Genomic DNA, 18,478 nt, shown 5'->3' with positions numbered 1-18,478 from the left:
AAGGTATAAACTAAAGTGCAAAATGCGAAAACAAAGTAAAAATACAGCAAAAGAACAATGTATTAATACTGAAAAATAAAAATAAAAATAAAAATACAGGAAAATAACAAAATAAGATAAAAAGAGTCTGTAGTGGTTTACCAAAAAGATACGCCAGGGATGGCGACCTCCCCACACTTAAAGTAAAGCATCGTCCTCGATGCTCACTCAAGCTGGGTGTGAAGGAGTGTCATCACTGGAAGGATGGGCTGCTGGAGTCTCGGTGGTGGCCTGAAGGTCTGCAGACTGGATGAGGGTAGGAAGATCTGTCTGCTGCAGTGGAGGCTCTAACTGTATAGGAATCTCTGGGTCTGCGGCCTGAATCTGGTGTGGCTCCTCATGCTGTGGTACAGCCTGCTCCGGTCCTACCTGCTCAGCCTCTCTGTGTGCATGTGTCTCATCCTCATGCTCGTCTGCCTCCTCCTCAGATGGCTCTGATGGTGTGTCAGGCTCGGAGGGGATGTCGCCACCAGATCGAATCATCAACTTGAGGTTCTCATAGCGTCGCTTGTTGTGACGCTCAGATCGCTCATATCGCCGCCGGTTGCGGCGCTCCATCTGGTCCAGCTGCTGAAATAAGTGGTGCACAAGGTGGTAAACGGGCTCTGAGACAGGTGGAGGTGCAGTGGTGGTAGCTGGGGCAGCAGTAGATGAAGAGGGGGCAGCTGAAGGTGTGGCTGTCTCATCAGAAGCGGTGAGAAATGGGGGTCTGTAACCCAAAGCCTAAAACTTCCTACTGTGAGGGATAATCTTCTTGCAGTCTGCAGCAGGTGGCTTCTCATCAGCGAGCTCCCAAGGCACGTCAGCTCGACGGCCGAGCTGGGTAATCAGATAAGGGAAAGGGAGAGTGCCTCGGACATGGACCCTGGCCATGTAATACCGGATGAATCGTGGGAGATACAGGTCCTTACCCTCCATCACACACCAAATGAGGGTGATCATAGCAGCAGGCAGCTCCGTCTCATGAGTGCTCGGCATAACAAAGTTGCTCAGGATCTGGTGCCAGGACCGAGCCTCATCATTCAAATACATCAGCTTGATTCCCTTAGGCATTGTTGTGTTCTTTCCCATGACCCATGGGACAGTAGGATCAAGGGCTATCCTCTGCTTGACAGCATCCCAGTCAAATCTCAGAAAGCGCATGTCCTCTTCAGCCTTTTGGTAACCGTCAGGCTGATTTGACTTAGGCTGAAGGCGGAGGATGTCCTCAATAGCTTCCTCAGTTACCAATATCTGTTTCCCTCTGAGGTGCACTGCATCCAGGGTAGTCTTGAAATAGTTGCAGTAAAACTCTCTGACCCAGGAAGCATTGACCTCTGTCAAGTTTCTCTCCAAGAAGAACCAGCCTCTCTGTTTTATCTTATCAGAGGTGTACTGCTGTAGTTCTTCTAGAATTTTCAGAGTTCTCTCCAAGTACAGGTTTCTGGAGGTGGTAAACACTGGATACTTCAGCTCACAGTATCTGTTTGCAAATTTTACCGGATCATTGGCAGGGAGGAGCTGGTCAGCCTTCTCCTGCGGGGTAAAGTGCTTTTCCAGCCAGGAGTCATCATGCATAATGTCCAAGATAGACATAGAGGATTCACCTTGTTTCCTTTTACCAATGGTTGCCTTGCCTTTTCCTTTTCGTTGAGGGTCAGACATCCTGAAAAGCAGAAATTTCAGGATATAAATAAAGAACAAAGCAGGAAAATAAGTAGGCAAATAGCAATATAAGCACATAGTGGCAAAAGATCAGTAGAATAATGAAAGAGTTAAATAAATGTACATTTTGGATTATTTCGTAGTTAAAAATCTGAGATGAGAAATCACAATCCAAAATATATTATAAGTAGAATACATGTTAAGTAGGAGAAACAATAATCATGCCATGAGTTAAAAAGTTGAAGGAATTAGTTAAAAAGCAAAGGGAGAAGTTAGAAAGTTAAAAGTGGTTAAAAGTGAAAAAGAGATTAGAAAGTGGAAAGCAGTGAGTTAAGAGAAAGAAAGTTAAAGTAAGTGGCATGATAAATGTTTCCTAGGTAACAAGAAATTCACAAATTTAAAGAATAAGCAACTCATATTCAAGCAAGGATATCAGGTTGATGATGATTCATATAAATATAGAAATAGCAAAAATTGAAATTGAATCATCAAAAGTGCAATTTATGAACCAGGAAATTGAAAGGAAAAAGAATGCTGGCCCGGACATTCATGAATTGGTTTAGCTGTAGCTAAGTAGTGCAAAATTGAAAATTACCAAAACCAGTTCCTGAATGTAAAAATGAAACAATTTGCAGAAAATTGGGCAGCATACCGGCTAAAATTGGATGTTCCCGAGTAATAAACAGCAAGGAAAACAGTTCATATGAATTTAAATAAAGCTGCAAATAGACACAAACAGTAGGAATAGTAAAGAACAGTCTCAACAGCAGCATGAAATACGAAAGAACAGCATATGAACAATATGATCATCACAGCAACATCAGAATTGCAAAATTTATAAGACAAGTAGCAAGAACAGCGCAATTATCAGGCCTAAATCCACTAACCACATCCTAGCTACCTAACTACCTAGAATCCACTGCAACATGCATCTCTAACTATCCTAATTTCAACATAAACTGAAAAATATGCAACTAACTACGAATGAAAGAAAAATGGCGTTCGGCGGAACCTGGTAGGCGTATGAACTAAGGTAAGGATCAGAGAGATGGCGGGGGTGAAGTGGTGGTGCTGGGAGGGGGCACGGCGGCGCGGTGGCGGAACAGGGCGGCACGATGGTGGAGCAGGTTGGGTTGGAGGGTGGGGTTTGGGTTGGGTGAGGGGTTGTGATGGTGGGAGGGATGGCGCTGGCGGCGGGGTGGTCGGGGCTGGAGGTGTTGGTGGTTGGGTGGTGGAGGAGGGAGGGTTGCAGAGAAGAGAGGAAGAAGAAAGGGGTATGGGGGGCGCGACGGGTAGGGTTTCGCGTGATAGGGGGTTAGTGATTTTTGAATCCACGCGAATGCGTGGAGCACGCGATCGCGTGACTAGGGTGAAATGGGGTTGACGCGGTCGCGTGGTTGATGCGATCGCGTGGAATGGGTAAAAGATGGATGATGCGGACACGTGAGGCACGCGACCGCGTCACTGTAAATTGTGCTAGACGCACAATTCCAGTGTCGTTTCAGCGCAACTCTCTGTCTCCATTAGGGTGCCATAATATTCATGCGATGCGAACGCGTGGCTCACGCTTTCGCGTGGGATGAGTGTTTTTGCAAGTGACGCATTCGCGTCAGGGACGCGAACGCGTGGGCCATTTTGTGCTAAACGCACACCAGCCACACGATTCCAGCCCAGATTTCTGGGCATTGGATTTTTACGCCGATTTCCAGATCACGTGTTCGCGTGAGTGATGCGGACGCGTGGGAGGTATTTTTCGCAGCTGACGCGAACGCGTTAGCAACGCGGTCCCGTCGCGCATTTTTTTTTTATATGCAATTATGCAATTATGCAGTATGCAATGCTAATGAATAATATTCAGGTTCAATGAAAATAATATTATATAAAAACAAACAACATGAAATAAAATTGAAAAAGAAACGACCATACCATGGTGGGTTGTCTCCCACCTAGCACTTTTAGTTAAATTCCTTAAGTTAGACATTGGATGAGCTTCCTGTTATGGTGGCTTATGCTTAAATTCATCCAGAAATCTCCACCAATGTTTGGAATGCCAACAGCCTCCGGGGTCCCAAACTAGGCATGTAAAGCTTTTGAGAAGCTTCAAACAGGTTCTCAGGCTCCCGAGGTGACGAATGTCGGAATAGATTCCAGGATCCCAAACTTTGCTTTTAAATCCGCCTTTGTCTTGATCTATATTCTCCCATCCGGGCGGTTTAGAAATTGTATCCTTACCAAGATGACCAAACGTCTTCCGAGACCCATTCAATTGAATTTGATACCAATCCTTGCACTTCGAATTGAAGCGCGGAACCTTATTGAACCTTGTACACCAACTCTGAGTACAATCTATTTCTCTCTTACTCTTAAAGCCGCAGAGAGCTCTAAGCTGGCCATCTATTTCAAGCAAACCATATTCAAGTGGAAAAGTAAAGATAAAGGTTAAGGATTGTACCCACTTGAAGCTTGTATTTGGTGGTAATGCCCTTGGGATAGGTGTTTCCAGTGGTTCTATAAGTTCTACTCCCTTGTATTCTTCTGTGAATTCCTCCACTTCTTTGCAAAATTCTTCAACTACAACTGCGTCCTGATCAAAGTCTTCTATGTCTTCCTCGTTACTTAAGTCATATGTTGGAGGTTGAGAGAAATCTACCTCGACGTCATCTTCATATTCACTTGGATAAGGTTTTTCAGGCTCAAGGAATTCAGTTGCGGATGTGAGTTTGTGATTAGGAGAGCTTGATTCATGATCATCACTGCCTATGGAATCAACTTCTTGGTCTGTTCCGTCCAATTTTTCACAAGGTATATGCTTTGGAGGTTGTGCACTGTCCTCTTTGGCATCAATTTCTAACTTCTCCGCAGAATCCTTTACAGTTCTCGATTCCCATGGAGGTTCAGCATCTCCTAAATCTTCAACCACTTCTTCCTCTAGAGCTATCATGGCTTCCTCCACTTGTTCCAAAACAAAACCATGCTCCTCATTGTCCACCGAGGTTTCTAGTGTCTCCTTCATGCTACGCTCCTCTTTTGATTCTCCACATGCAGCCATGGGAGTACTTCGAGCGCTCAGATGTCGGGAAGCTATTATATTTACTACCTCAGTTAAGGCAGTAGTGAGTTCCAGTACGCCCTTTTGCATCCTCGCTTGCCCTTAAAGAAGAACACAAAGTTTGCCATTTATTGGAGGTTGGGGTGGGTATGAGGGTTCATTGGTTGGGAGAGAGGGTTTAAAATAAGAATGTTGTGGTTCTTGGTAGTAATTAGATTGAAATTGTGGTGGATAAGGGTCATACGGTGGTGAATGGTGAAAAGGAACTTGTAAGTGTGGTGGATCAAAGCTACGTTGAGAGGATGGTCTATAAGCACAGGGTGGGGCTTATTGGTAATTACAAGGGGGTCCACCATATCTATCAGCTTGGTATACATTGTAGAGTGGTCCTTGCCCATGATATCTTGGAGGGTGTTGTTGCCTAAAGGGTTGATCAGGGCCTCTTGGCTCCAACCATCTTTGATTGCTTAGACCTTGATGCATATTCCTGTTATAGCTTCCACTCCTTTCAACAAATTTAGAACCAAACTCAAAGCAAGAGGGGTGAGAATTCATAGTAGCTAATAGAAATAAAAGGGAAAGGGAAAAAACAAAAACAAATAGACAAATAAAAGAGAAATATTTACAATAACCAATAATAAGGCACACGTTTGCAATTCTCTGGCAACGGCGCCATTTTGACGTTCGGGTTTTCTATTGGTAAAAAAATATAAAAATATGATCACATTGTAAGTATAGCTTCTAAACCAACAGAAAATCCTTTCGTGCAAACGTTTTGGTTGTCACAAGTAACAAACCCCTTTAAAATTGATAATCGAAGTATTTAAAACTCGGGTCGTCTTCTCAAGGAACTGCAGGGAGGTGTTCTTATTATTGGTTATGAGTTTTGTAAATTGGGGGTTTTGAAAGTAAGGAACAAGTATTTTAAATTACAAGTAAAATAAATAAATAACTGTAAAATAAACTCTTGGCAAGGTATGAAAATTAGAAGTCCTATCCTAGTTATCCTTATCAATGGTGATGAGAATTATATTTTGCTCCCCACTAAGTCAACCTCTAACTATGAAGGTGAGTCAAGTGGATAAATCAATTTAACACCTAAAGTGCTAGTCAACTCCTAAGGAAAGACTAGAGTTATAGGAATTTAAATCAATCAGCAAAGATAACAATTATCAATCACGATGAGTTTGACAACTCAAGAGTTACCAATTAATCAACCAAAGCCAAAAGGAAAAAATCTAAATTATTTATATAAATAAAGGAAAGCAATCATAATTCTGAAATACCTCAAATTGCATTAAATAGAATATTCAAATCTAACATGAAAAGGTTCATAAGCCAATTTGGAAACATAAGTCAAATACAAATAAAGCAATAGAATAAATAAAAGTAGAAGAGAACATAAATTAAAGGAACATTGAACCTGTGACTGAAGATGAATTGAACTAAACTAATAGAAATCCTAAAATCCTAAATCCTAAGAGAGAGGAGAGAATCTCTCTCTCTAAAAACTACATCTAAATTATGAAAAGTGAATAATGGAAGATCTTCTTATGAATGGATGCATTCTCCCACTTTATAACCTCTAATCTATGCTTTCTGTACTTGGATCTGGGCCAAAAAGGGTTTTAGAAATCGCTGGTAGCGTTTTCTGCAGTTTCTGGTGTATGGCGTCTGTCACGCGTCTGCGTTGGTCACGTGTACGCATCATCTGCATTCTGCTCAAGGCGCGCGTCCGCGTCAGTCACGCGTTCGCATCACTGCCTTTTTGCGCTAGGCATGCGGCCGCGTCGTCCATGCGTTCGTGTCGCTGCCAGTTTCTTCAAAAGCTATATTTTGTGCTTTCCTTCCATTTTTGTTTGTTTGCTTTCCATCCTTTAGATCATTCCTACCTTAGGAGATCTGAAAATACCCGACACACAAATCACGGCATCGAATGGTAATAAAAGGTAATTAAAATAATTATTTTTAAAGCATAGGAAACATGTTTTTCACATATATCACATAATAAGGAAGGGAAAGTAAAACCATGCAATTTCACGTGAATAAGTGGGTGAAGGGTTGAATAAATTCGGCCTCCTGTTCGAGCTGTTTGAGGCGGTTCTGCTGTTCACGGAGGGTGGTGCACGAAATTACAATCACACTTTTTGCAACTCTGCACAACTAACCAGCAAGTGCACTGGGTCGTCCAAGTAATACCTTACGTGAGTAAGGGTCGATCCCACGGAGATTGTCGGCTTGAAGCAAGCTATGGTTATCTTGTAACTCTTAGTCAGGATATCAATAATTCTCATATTTAATTGTAAAAAGTAAAAGAACATGAAATAAATACTTGTTATGCAGTAATGAAGAACAGGTTGAGGCTTTGGAGATGCTTTGTCTTCTGAATCTCTGCTTTCCTACTATCTTCTTCTTCATGCACGCAAGGCTCCTTCCATGGCAAGCTTTATGTTGGGCATCACCGTTGTCAATGGCTACTTCCCATCCTCTCAGTGAAAATGTTCCAAATGCACTGTCACCGCACGGCTAATCATCTGTCGGTTCTCGATCATGTCGGAATAGGATCCATTGATCCTTTTGCGTCTGTCACTACGCCCAACACTCACGAGTTTGAAGCTCGTCACAGTCATCCCTTCCCAGATCCTACTCAGAATACCACATACAAGGTTTAGACGTTCCGGATCTCAGGAATGGCCGCCAATAATTCTAGCTTATACCACGAAGACTCTGATCTGAATCATGAGGCTAAGAGATATGCATTCAATCTAAGGTAGAACGGAGGTGGTTGTCAGACACGCGTTCATAGGTGAGAATGATGATGAGTGTCACGGATCATCACATTCATCAGGTTGAAGTGTGAATGAATATCTTAGAATAGAAGCAAGCGTGATAGAATGGAAAATAGTAGTAATTGCATTAATTCATGAAGAACAGCAGAGCTCCTCACCCCCCAACAATGGGGTTTAGAGACTCATGCCGTAAAAGATACAATATGAAATGTGTAAAATGTCATGAGGTACAAGATGAATCACTAAAAGTAGTGTTTATAGTAAAGTGGTGACCTAGGGTTACAGAAAATGAGTAACTAGGGTGTTTAGTGTAAAAATTCACTTCTGGGGCCCACTTGGTATGTGCTTGGGCTGAGCATTGAAGCTTTCATATGTAGAGACTTTTCTTGGAGTTAAACGCCAGCTTTTGTGCCAGTTTGGGCGTTTAACTCCAGATTTTATGCCAGTTCTGGCGTTAAACGCCAGAATTCTTGAGCTGACTTGGAACGCCTGTTTGGGCCATCAAATCTCGGGCAAAGTATGGACTACTATATATTGCTAGAAATCCCAGGATGTCTATGTTGAGTTAAGAAATTAACTAAATTAATTAGTGATGACAAACATTATTTTTGGCAAAATAAATAATTAGAGTTGTTCAAATTAATAAGTATATGTTGCTAATTATTTATTATATGTTGCAGGCCAAAATCTGATTTACAGCCCAACTTCAATGGAAAATAAAACAAGGCAAATGGGCTGAATGGTAAGTGTGAATAAAGACAAGCCCAAGTCATTCATTTCAAACAAAATTCATCAAAGAACCATAGCAAAGCACCAACGGGCTAAAGTAGAGAAGAACCCGATCCAAGCCTGAAATTGTTTTTCAATTTCCCACCATCTTGCTCCAACCAAAGCAACGTTCCTCTCCTCTCTAACCAAGTCACATCAGAACTTCAGAAAAGTAAGAAAGAGAATGAGAAGAAAAGCTTCCTCCATAAGCCAGTAACCAAAGAAGCAAGAAAGAGAAAATCTAAGCTTGAAGCACAGAAGCTAAAGCAGAAAATCTAATCCAAATCAAGCTTAGGTTAAAGGTAATCCATCTCATCTTGCATGCATCAGATCTTCATCCCTTCTTCCCAACTCTCTGCACTATCCGAAAATGGCATTCAAGGGAAAGTTGATCTCTGTTCTTCACTGCTACAAATCCACGGTCACAAGAGATTCTTGGGGACCAAGTTGCATTTCTATGGCTAAGATCAAGTTGACCATAAGAAGATTTCTATTGTTACTGCTTTGTGGCTTTCGGTCAAGATAAGGAAGTCAGAGGGAAAGTTTCTTCTCTGAGGATTAAGGTGAAAAAGTGAATCGGTGAGTTGTTGAAGCTCAAGGCTCAAGGTGTTGACCTTGGAAGAAGAACTCAGCCACATGAAAGGAGATAAAAGAAGCTTGCTGTTCATTTAGAAACTAAGGAGAGAAAACCAGTGAATAGAGGTTTTGTTCTGATATAGCTCTTTGAAGAAGTTCAACTAACTGGACAGTGTAACCTAATCAAAGGTGCATTCCGCCAGTATGAAGAACTGAATCAGAGGCATGCTAATCTGGTTTTTCGCATAGCACAGAGGCTGTTGATGAAGTCAATCTCCTTCATGTTTTACAGATTGTAATGTACTTTTCTATGTTTATCTTTCTGTAATTTCTTGTGAGAAAAGGCATTGTGAGAAAGTTCAAGTAAAAGCCATGAGTGAAAAAAAAGGCTGAGTGAAACACTTGAGAGAAAAGCCTAGAGTTATTTTCAGATTTCTTTAGGTGAGTTTATGTCTTGTATCTTGTACCTGTAAGGTATCCCTTTCTTAGTTGGGTTAGCACTAAGAATGAATAGTTAGGTATTAGCATAGCCAATGTCAAGTTAGGTTAGAACTTGAGTGTGAAAGGATTGGGTAAATCCTGTGTTATTGGTGTATGTAATACTGTTAACTATAGTGAAATTCTTCCATAGTTGTGGAGGAGACTGGATGTAGGTTGCATAGCACAAGGCAACCGAACCAGGATACATGCTGGTGTTAGCTTTTCTCTTCTCTGTTGTGTTCTGTTTTCTGATATTCATGAGAGAAAAATAAATTGTCTCATAAATTTCCGCTGCTAAGTTAAAACAGAATCAGAATTGCAAATCTGTTTTAAAAGGGTAACAACAGCAACTAAAAGGAAGGCATAGATTCAACCCCCCCTTCTCTAAGCCTACCACAACCTTCAATTGGTATCAGAGCCAGGTTTCAAGAATCAAGCTTAACCGCTTGGAGCAAAGATCCAATGGCGAACAATCTGGGCACAACCACAATTGCCTACACCCTCACTGAAGGCCAGTCAAACAACCGGCCACCTTTCTTTAATGGAAAAAACTATTCCTACTGGAAAGAAAGGATAAGGATCTTCATCCAATCCATTGACTACAACTTATGGAAGATCATTGTGAGTGGTCCCAAGATCCCAACAAAAACAAGTGCTGATGGAGTGGTGACTCCGAAAGAAGAAGCTGAATGGAATGAAGATGACAAGAAGAAGATAGAGCTGAACGCTAAAGCAATCAACCTTCTTCACTGTGCTATCAGCTTTGAAGAGTACCGGAAGGTGTCTAGATGCAAGACAGCCAAAGAAATCTGGGAAAAACTCCAGGTCACACACGAAGGCACTAAATAAGTCAAAGAAACGAGGATTGATATGCTGCAAAAAGAGTATGAGATGTTTAGCATGAAGGATAGAGAAAGCATTGATGAAGCATTTGAGAGATTCTCAATCATAATCAACAACCTTGATGCTATGGGTACAAACTATGCAGAACAAACCTTGGTGAGAAAACTCCATAGAAACCTCACAAAAGAGTGGGAAAACACCGCCACTGTCCTAACCGAGAGTAACAACATAAGTCCCATAACCTATGATGAGCTGAGAGGAAAACTCCTTGCCTATGAAGCCACACACACAAACACAGACTCAAAGAAAAAGGGAATAGCCCTCAAGTCACAAATAGAACCAAAAGAGAGTGAGTCTAGTGATGGTATTTCAGATGACGAACTTTTGTTTTTTGCTAGGAGATTTAGAAGGATGATGAAAAGTAAGGGCAAATACAAGGGTTCAAGTTCAAAGGAGCAAAAGATGGACTTGAGCAAGGTGACATGCCATCATTGCAAGGAGGCTGGACACTTCAAGTCAAACTGTCCAAAGCTCAAAAAGGAGGACAAAGGCAAGAGGGAAAGGAAGAGAGTACTCATGGCAGCTTGGGAGGATCTTGAGAATGACTCAAATGAAGAAGAAGAATCTGAAGGAGATGACAAAGACTGCTTCATGGATGGAAACAACAATCTTGATGAGGTAAACTATTATGATTTGACCATTGAGGATTTGCATGTTATTATTGATGATCTCACTTTAAACACATCAAAACTGCTTGATAAATACAATAAATGCAGATCTGAAAGAGATGTATTAAGAGCTGAAAATGATTTTTTAAAAGAAAAAGTGAAGGAAACTGAATGTGCTTTGGACATCATTGAAGAAAACAGATTTCTAAAATCTGAACTTGAAAAATTAAAAGGAAAGCACATTGTGGATCCTTCACATGAGTTAATTGCTGAAAATAAAAGATTAAATGATATGATTGAAAGGCTGAATGGTGACTTAGCAAAATTTGCTCAAGGATCTAGTAACTTGGACAAATTACTTGCAAGTCAAAGACCATTGTTTGAAAAATCTGGTTTAGGCTACATAGCCAAGGAAGATGCATTTTCTAATATTTCCTCTATAAAGTTTGTGGCTTCTTCATCAAATACCAAAACCATACCAAACAAATCTGGCATTGAAAATGCTCCAACACTTGAAGAAAAATTTGATGAAGTATACACAAGTGAAACTGAGCCTTCACCAAGAACTGAACCGAGTTCAAACCGGCCAGGTTTGGGTTATATTTCGAAAAATGAGGCTGTTTTCAATAAACCACCATTTTACAACAAAACCTCATATTCGAAAGGTAAAAATGTTCAAAAAAATTCTGGTGAAAATACTTTTGCAAAGAGGAATAACTTTAATAAAAATCAGTTTGTTAAAAGAAATGTATCTCCTCCAAAAATTAGAAAATTTCAAAACTTTAATCATTTCAAGCAATATAACTCACGTCAGTTTCAGCAACACACATGAGAAAATCATTGTGTTAATTGCAAGAAATTTGGTCACTCATATGCACAATGCTTCATTGAAAAGAGAGTTGTAGGAAACAAAGTCTACAATGTTGTTTGTGATTTCAATGCACTTGGGCAACCAAGATGGATTAACTTCAAAGGATCCAAATTAATTTGGATACCTAAGGCTACTTGAAACTCATCATGCAGATTTGCCTAGCATCCAAGAACAAAAAGGACATGTGGTACATGGATAGTGAATGTTCAAGGCACATGACTGGAAGGTCAACCTACTTCATCAAACTAAATAAGTATGATGGAGGTTTTGTGACCTTTGGAGATGATGGTAAAGGTAAAATCATTGCTGTTGGAAAAGTAGGTAATGAGCAATCTACTTTCATTGATGATGTGCTTTTGGTTTGTGGTTTAAAGCACAATCTTTTGAGTATAAGACAGCTGTGCGATTTAGGATATTTAGTTGTTTTCAAAGAGCTTGAATGCTGTGTTGTTAATGAAAAAACAAATGAAGTGATGTTTGTTGCCAAGCGTTTCAATAATATGTATGGACTTACTCTTGATGAACTAAAGAATCAAAATGTAGCTTGTCTTCACTCTAAAGAATCTGAAAAGTGGTTATGGCACAAGAGATTGGGCCATGCAAGTATGTTTCAAATAAACAAACTTGTAAAGAAAGAATTAGTAAGAGGTCTTCCTTTGATAAAGTTTGCCAAAGACATCACTTGTGATGCTTGCCAAATGGGAAAACAAACAAAAAGTTCTTTTAAACCAAAGGAAGACATCTCTACTAAAAGACCACTTGAGTTGCTACACATTGATTTATTTGGTCCAACAAGAACTCAAAGCCTAGGTGATAAACATTATGGTTTAGTAATTGTGGATGACTATACTAGGTTTGGTTGGGTTTTATGTCTTGCACACAAAAATGAAGCCTTTTCGGCCTTTGAACCTTTTTGCAAGAAAATTCAAAATGAAAAGGATTTGAAAATCTCTTCTATACGAAGCGATCATGGAACTGAATTTGAAAATAATTTGTTTGAATTCTTTTGTGAGGAATTTGGAATATCTCACAACTTCTCTTGTCCAAGAACACCACAACAAAATGGTGTTGTGAAAAGAAGAAATAGAAGCATACAAGAGATGACAAGAGCTATGCTTTGTGAGAGTAATGTTCCAAAATTTCTTTGGGCTGAAGCAGTTAACACAGCTTGCCACATTTTAAATAGAACAATCATAAGAAAATTTTTGAAGAAAACCCCTTATGAACTTTGGAAAGGCTACCCACCAAACTTAGATTACTTACACATCTTTGGATGCAAATGCTTTTTCTTAAATAACAAAGAAAATTTGGATAAATTTGATCCAAAGGCGTATGAGTGTTTATTCGTAGGATATTCCACAACTAGTAAAGCATATAGGGTGTATCATCAAGATGCTAGGATTATTGAGGAGTCCATACATGTTACATTTTGTGATACTAACTTGGTACAAAGCATTTTGGAAGATTGTGATGTAGGAAATCAAGCTCAAAAGGAAGATGAAGCTGCTCAAAATCATGAAAAAGGAAATTTTGGACAAGCTGAACCAGAAACTGCTAATGCTGAAAATTCAAGAGACAATTCCATTTTGTCTCATGAATCTGAAGGAAATTCTACAGCCAGCAGCGCCCAGAATCCCTTGGTGAATGAATCTGCCTCCAAGTCCACCAGACCTCGTGAATGGAGATTCTTGAAGAATTATCCTGAGGAATTTTTCATTGGGGACGTCTCTCATGGAGTGCAAACAAGGTCTTCCACTAGAAAGGCAAATGAAGGATTAAACATTGCCCTTCTCTCACAAATAGAGCCTCAAAACGTCAAGGAAGCACTTAGTGACCCTTCTTGGGTTAAAGCTATGGAGGATGAGCTTCTTGAGTTTGAAAAGAACCAAGTATGGACTTTGGTTCCAAGGCCAAGTGGAAAGAAAGTGACCGGCACCAAATGGATTTTTCTGAACAAGTTGGGAGAAGATGGTAGCATTGCAAGAAACAAGGCAAGGCTAGTGGCTCAAGGATATGACCAAGAAGAAGGAAAAGACTTTGATGAATCCTTTGCCCCTGTTGCCCGAATGGAGGCCATAAGACTTCTCTTAGCTTATGCTGCATTTTGTGGTTTTAAATTATACCAAATAGATGTGAAATGTGCATTTTTGAATGGAGTGATAGATAGAGAAGTGTATGTGGAGCAGCCTCCTGGTTTTGAAAATAAAGAGCATTTTGATCATGTTTTCAAACTATCTAAATCTCTCTATGGTTTAAGACAAGCTCCTAGAGCTTGGTATGAGAGACTTAGCTCTTTTCTTTTGAAAAATGGTTTTCAAAGAGGCACCACTGACACAACTCTATTCATCAAGAACTCTAATGATTCTTTTATTCTAGTCCAAATATATGTTGATGATATTATTTTTGGATCAGCAAATGAATCCCTTTGTTCTGAATTTGGAAAACTCATGACAAGTGAATTTGACATGAGTATGATGGGTGAACTTAATTTCTTCCTTGGGCTGCAAATTAAACAAACTGAAAAAGGTATTTTCATTCATCAAGAGAAGTATGCCAAGGAATTAGTTAAGAAATTTGGTATGGAAAATGCCAAACCCATGGGAACTCCCATGCATCCTAATTCTAAATTAGATAAGGGAGAAACTGAGAAAGATGTTGATGAGACTAGGTATAGAGGAATGATTGGCTCTCTTATGTACTTAACTTCCTCTAGACCCGATATTGTGCAAAGTGTTGGATTGTGTTCTAGGTTCCAATCCAAACCAAAAGAGTCACATCTTTCTGCAGTTAAAAGGATCATTAGATATGTTCATGGCACATCCAATTTTGGTCTTTGGTATCCTAAGATTGATGATTTTTCTGCAGTTGGTTATTGTGATGCAGATTTTGCTGGTGATAGAGTTGATAGGAGGAGCACCTCGGGTTTATGTTGCTTCCTTGGGAAGTCCTTAAATGTATGGTCAAGTAAGAAGCAACCAACAGTGGCCCTTTCCACTGCAGAGGCTGAGTATATAGCTGCTTCTTCTTGTTGTTCTCAGCTTTTATGGTTAAAAACGCAGCTTACTGATTACAAATTAAATACTGAAAATATTCCCCTGCTGTGTGATAATATGAGTGCCATTAATATTTCTAAAAATCCAGTTTTGCACTCTAGGACTAAACATATTGAACTGAAATTTCACTCAATAAGAGAACATGTCCAAAAAAGGGGATATTAGTATTCAATTTGTTAAATCAGAGGAGCAATTAGCAGATATTTTTACAAAACCATTAGCTGAGGATAGATTCTGCATGCTTAGGACTTGTCTAGGAATTTTGAGTTATGATTCCTTGTTTAAAAAATGCTGATGTATTTGCTGGAGCTTTTTGTCTCATAAACAGGCATGAGACAATTCTCGGCAGGTGATGAACGTTTCCATCACGTCAACATGTTCTGGGCTTGTTTCAAATAAATCTCAATCTGGGCCAAACTCAATATTCAAATCAAGAGTGGTCCAAATGTGTTTCATTAATTTCATATCACCTCAAGGCCCAAATATGAATGTTACAATCTTGTTTGTTAGTTTTTTTGATGAATTGTGTGTTTCATAAAAGGCTTTCACTAAATGTTTTGTGGCCCAAAAAGTGTTTCAGGTTAATTTTGTTGTTTTTCAAAATTTTAAAATTAATTTTTTAAATTTTTTTTAATCAAATAAAATCTTTCTTGAATGAGGTCATGTCTTTTCAAGTCTTTTCAAATGGTGATGCAGTTGCATGGTTTTGGAAATTTGCTTTTGGGTACGGTTACCAACACTCCCTCTCTTCCCTCCATTACTCCTTCTTTATCCTTTCGGTTTTCACCACTACCCACATTATTCTCTTTCTTCTTAAATCAAAAACCACCAAATGAGGAAGAAAACTATAGCACACAAGCCTCCTCGAGAAAAGGTGTATAAACTTCCATCCAAACCCTCCACTCGCTCCCAAGACCGCACCTTCACACCTTCACCATCTCCTTCTACCTCTCCTCCTCACACTGCACCCATGGCGCGAACCAAGACTACACCAAGGTACCCTGCTCCTGCCAAGCCGACGCAACCACCTAAGACGACACCCTCCAAACCGAGCTCTTCGAAACCTAGCTCATCCAAAGGGAAGCGTCCTGCTGTTGCAGAACCTGTTCTTGAGACAGCAAAACCTAAGTCAAGGTCTGTCCCTGTTCGATCACAAAGAGGTAACCCTCATCGCCCTCTCACATCTGTTAGAGAACCAGACATTGATCCTTTTGTTCACAAATCACACTACATGACATCTCACTCAGACTTTAACCCCCATCGTTTCAAATCTGCCATGAACCATGATTTTTATGAGGGAGTCGTTCAGTATCGTACTCTATGTCCATCTTTTCTGGCTAATTTACCTGATTTGAAAAAGAAAGGTTTTTCTTTTGTTGAAAATTTAGAATTTTTAGACTGGAATCACCTTTTCAAAATCAAAAAACCTGTATACCCTCAGTTGGTCAAAGAATTTTATGCAAACATGACTTACCATGAAGGAAGTGTGGATTCGTATGTTAAGGGCAGAGACATTATCTTGAATAATGAAACTATCAGTGACTCCTTGAAGTACACTGATGTTGGGCCGTGTGCTTATACCTCTGTGAAATGGGATGAAGGTGTTGGTATTTCTTACCATGATGCTTTGGCTCACATTTGTGAACATGTTTCCCTAATTGATGGCATCACACCCACTCACAAAGCCCTGGGATATGAACGTGCTCAGTTGCACCGAATTGTTAATCACATCTTGATTCCTCAAAGTGGTTCATATCAAAGGGTCTCTTACACTGACACACTTGTTTTGTATGCCCTAATCACTAAAACAAAAATCTCTTTTGCCTACTTGATGGCTAGATACATGTTTGATTCTGTTAGAAGTATAAAAGATAAAGCACTACCTTATGGCATGTTTTTAACTTGCATATTTGAGAATTTTGGTGTTGACCTGTCAAATGAGGATTATGAAAACAGACATTCATACCTAAAAGGGAGTGGTTCAGTGAAACAGCAAAAAGGATCAACTCGATCTGAGAGAGTGGTTCTAGATGATGATGATGATGAAGAGTTCATTCCAGATGATTCTACTGCTCCTTCTACTGAGGGTACTTCCATCTCCACTGGGAAGAAATCCACTCTGCTGAATGTGGTCAGGGATGTTGCTCAAGAGTTTGTCTCCCAATCGAATCACTTGATTGAATTGAGCAAAGCGAAAAGGAAGCTGGCTAGCAAGCATGAGAACTTTCTGAAGAAATTAAGGGATAGGGTGGCTGTACTTATGACTTTCATTGACAACCTTCAAAATGATGAAGACATTACCACAGATGTTGAAGAGGAAGCTGCCTCGGAGGGGAATGGTTCTGATGCCTAGGATTTGTCTCATAAAAACTGTTGTTGCTGCTTTCTTTTTGTCTCATGATTTCTGCTCTTTTAGTACTTTTGAACTGTTTCTTTTTGGATGACTGTAATAACTCTGGATATTACTGCACCTTTGGTAGTTTAGTTAGTATTTTGGACTGGGCACTAACCTTTCTTGCAGGGTTTATAGTGATGTTTTTGTTGATCTTGCCAGTCGTCCACCCTTGATGGCAAAAGGGGGAGTAATAGTAGGATATTTAAGCATATTTTGGCATTGATGCAGCCATCAGTTTTTCTTTTGAAATTTTTGTCAAATTGCTGCACTAAAATTTAATTCTACATGCTGAATACTGATGCTGATAATATTAGCTTGATATTGGGCTGATTATGTGATGTTGCTCATTTGATATTCCCTGTACAAGATAAATTGTGCATAGCTCTTCATTATGCTCTCTTTAAGAACAATGTGAAACAGGAACAAAGAGGAAAGCATAAATCCAGGGGGAGCAATTTTTGAAAAGGAAAGGGGGAGAAACATAAAAGCAAATGACAAAAATCAAAGGGAGTTTCTAAACCTTACTCAAACTCATTTACTTCCTTTTTGATTATTTGCTTAAATCATGTTTGTCATCAAGGGGGAGATTGTTGAGTTAAGAAATTAACTAAATTAATTAGTGATGACAAACATTATTTTTGGCAAAATAAATAATTAGAGTTGTTCAAATTAATAAGTATATGTTGCTAATTATTCATTATATGTTGCAGGCCAAAATCTGATTTACAGCCCAACTTGAATGGAAAATAAAACAAGGCAAATGGGCTGAATGGTAAGTGTGAATAAAGACAAGCCCAAGTCATTCATTTCAAACAAAATTCATCAAAGAACCATAGCAAAGCACCAACGGGCTGAAGTAAAGAAGAACCTGATCCAAGCCTGAAATTGTTTTTCAATTTCCCACCATCTTGCTCCAACCAAAGCAACGTTCCTCTCCTCTCTAACCAAGTCACATCAAGACTTCAGAAAAGTAAGAAAGAGAATGAGAAGAAAAGCTTCCTCCATAAGCCAGTAACCAAAGAAGCAAGAAAGAGAAAATCTAAGCTTGAAGCACAGAAGCTAAAGCAGAAAATCTAATCCAAATCAAGCTTAGGTTAAAGGTAATCCATCTCATCTTGCATGCATCAGATCTTCATCCCTTCTTCCCAACTCTCTGCACTATCCGAAAATGGCATTCAAGGGAAAGTTGATCTCTGTTCTTCACTGCTACAAATCCACGGTCACAAGAGATTCTTGGGGACCAAGTTGCATTTCTATGGCTAAGATCAAGTTGACCATAAGAAGATTTCTATTGTTACTGCTT

This window comes from Arachis ipaensis, chromosome B9 (assembly GCF_059453495.1).
Source record: "Arachis ipaensis isolate K30076 ecotype BB chromosome B9, ASM5945349v1, whole genome shotgun sequence".
In the NCBI taxonomy this organism is placed as follows: Eukaryota; Viridiplantae; Streptophyta; class Magnoliopsida; order Fabales; family Fabaceae; genus Arachis; species Arachis ipaensis.
This window is presented reverse-complemented; position numbering follows the sequence as displayed.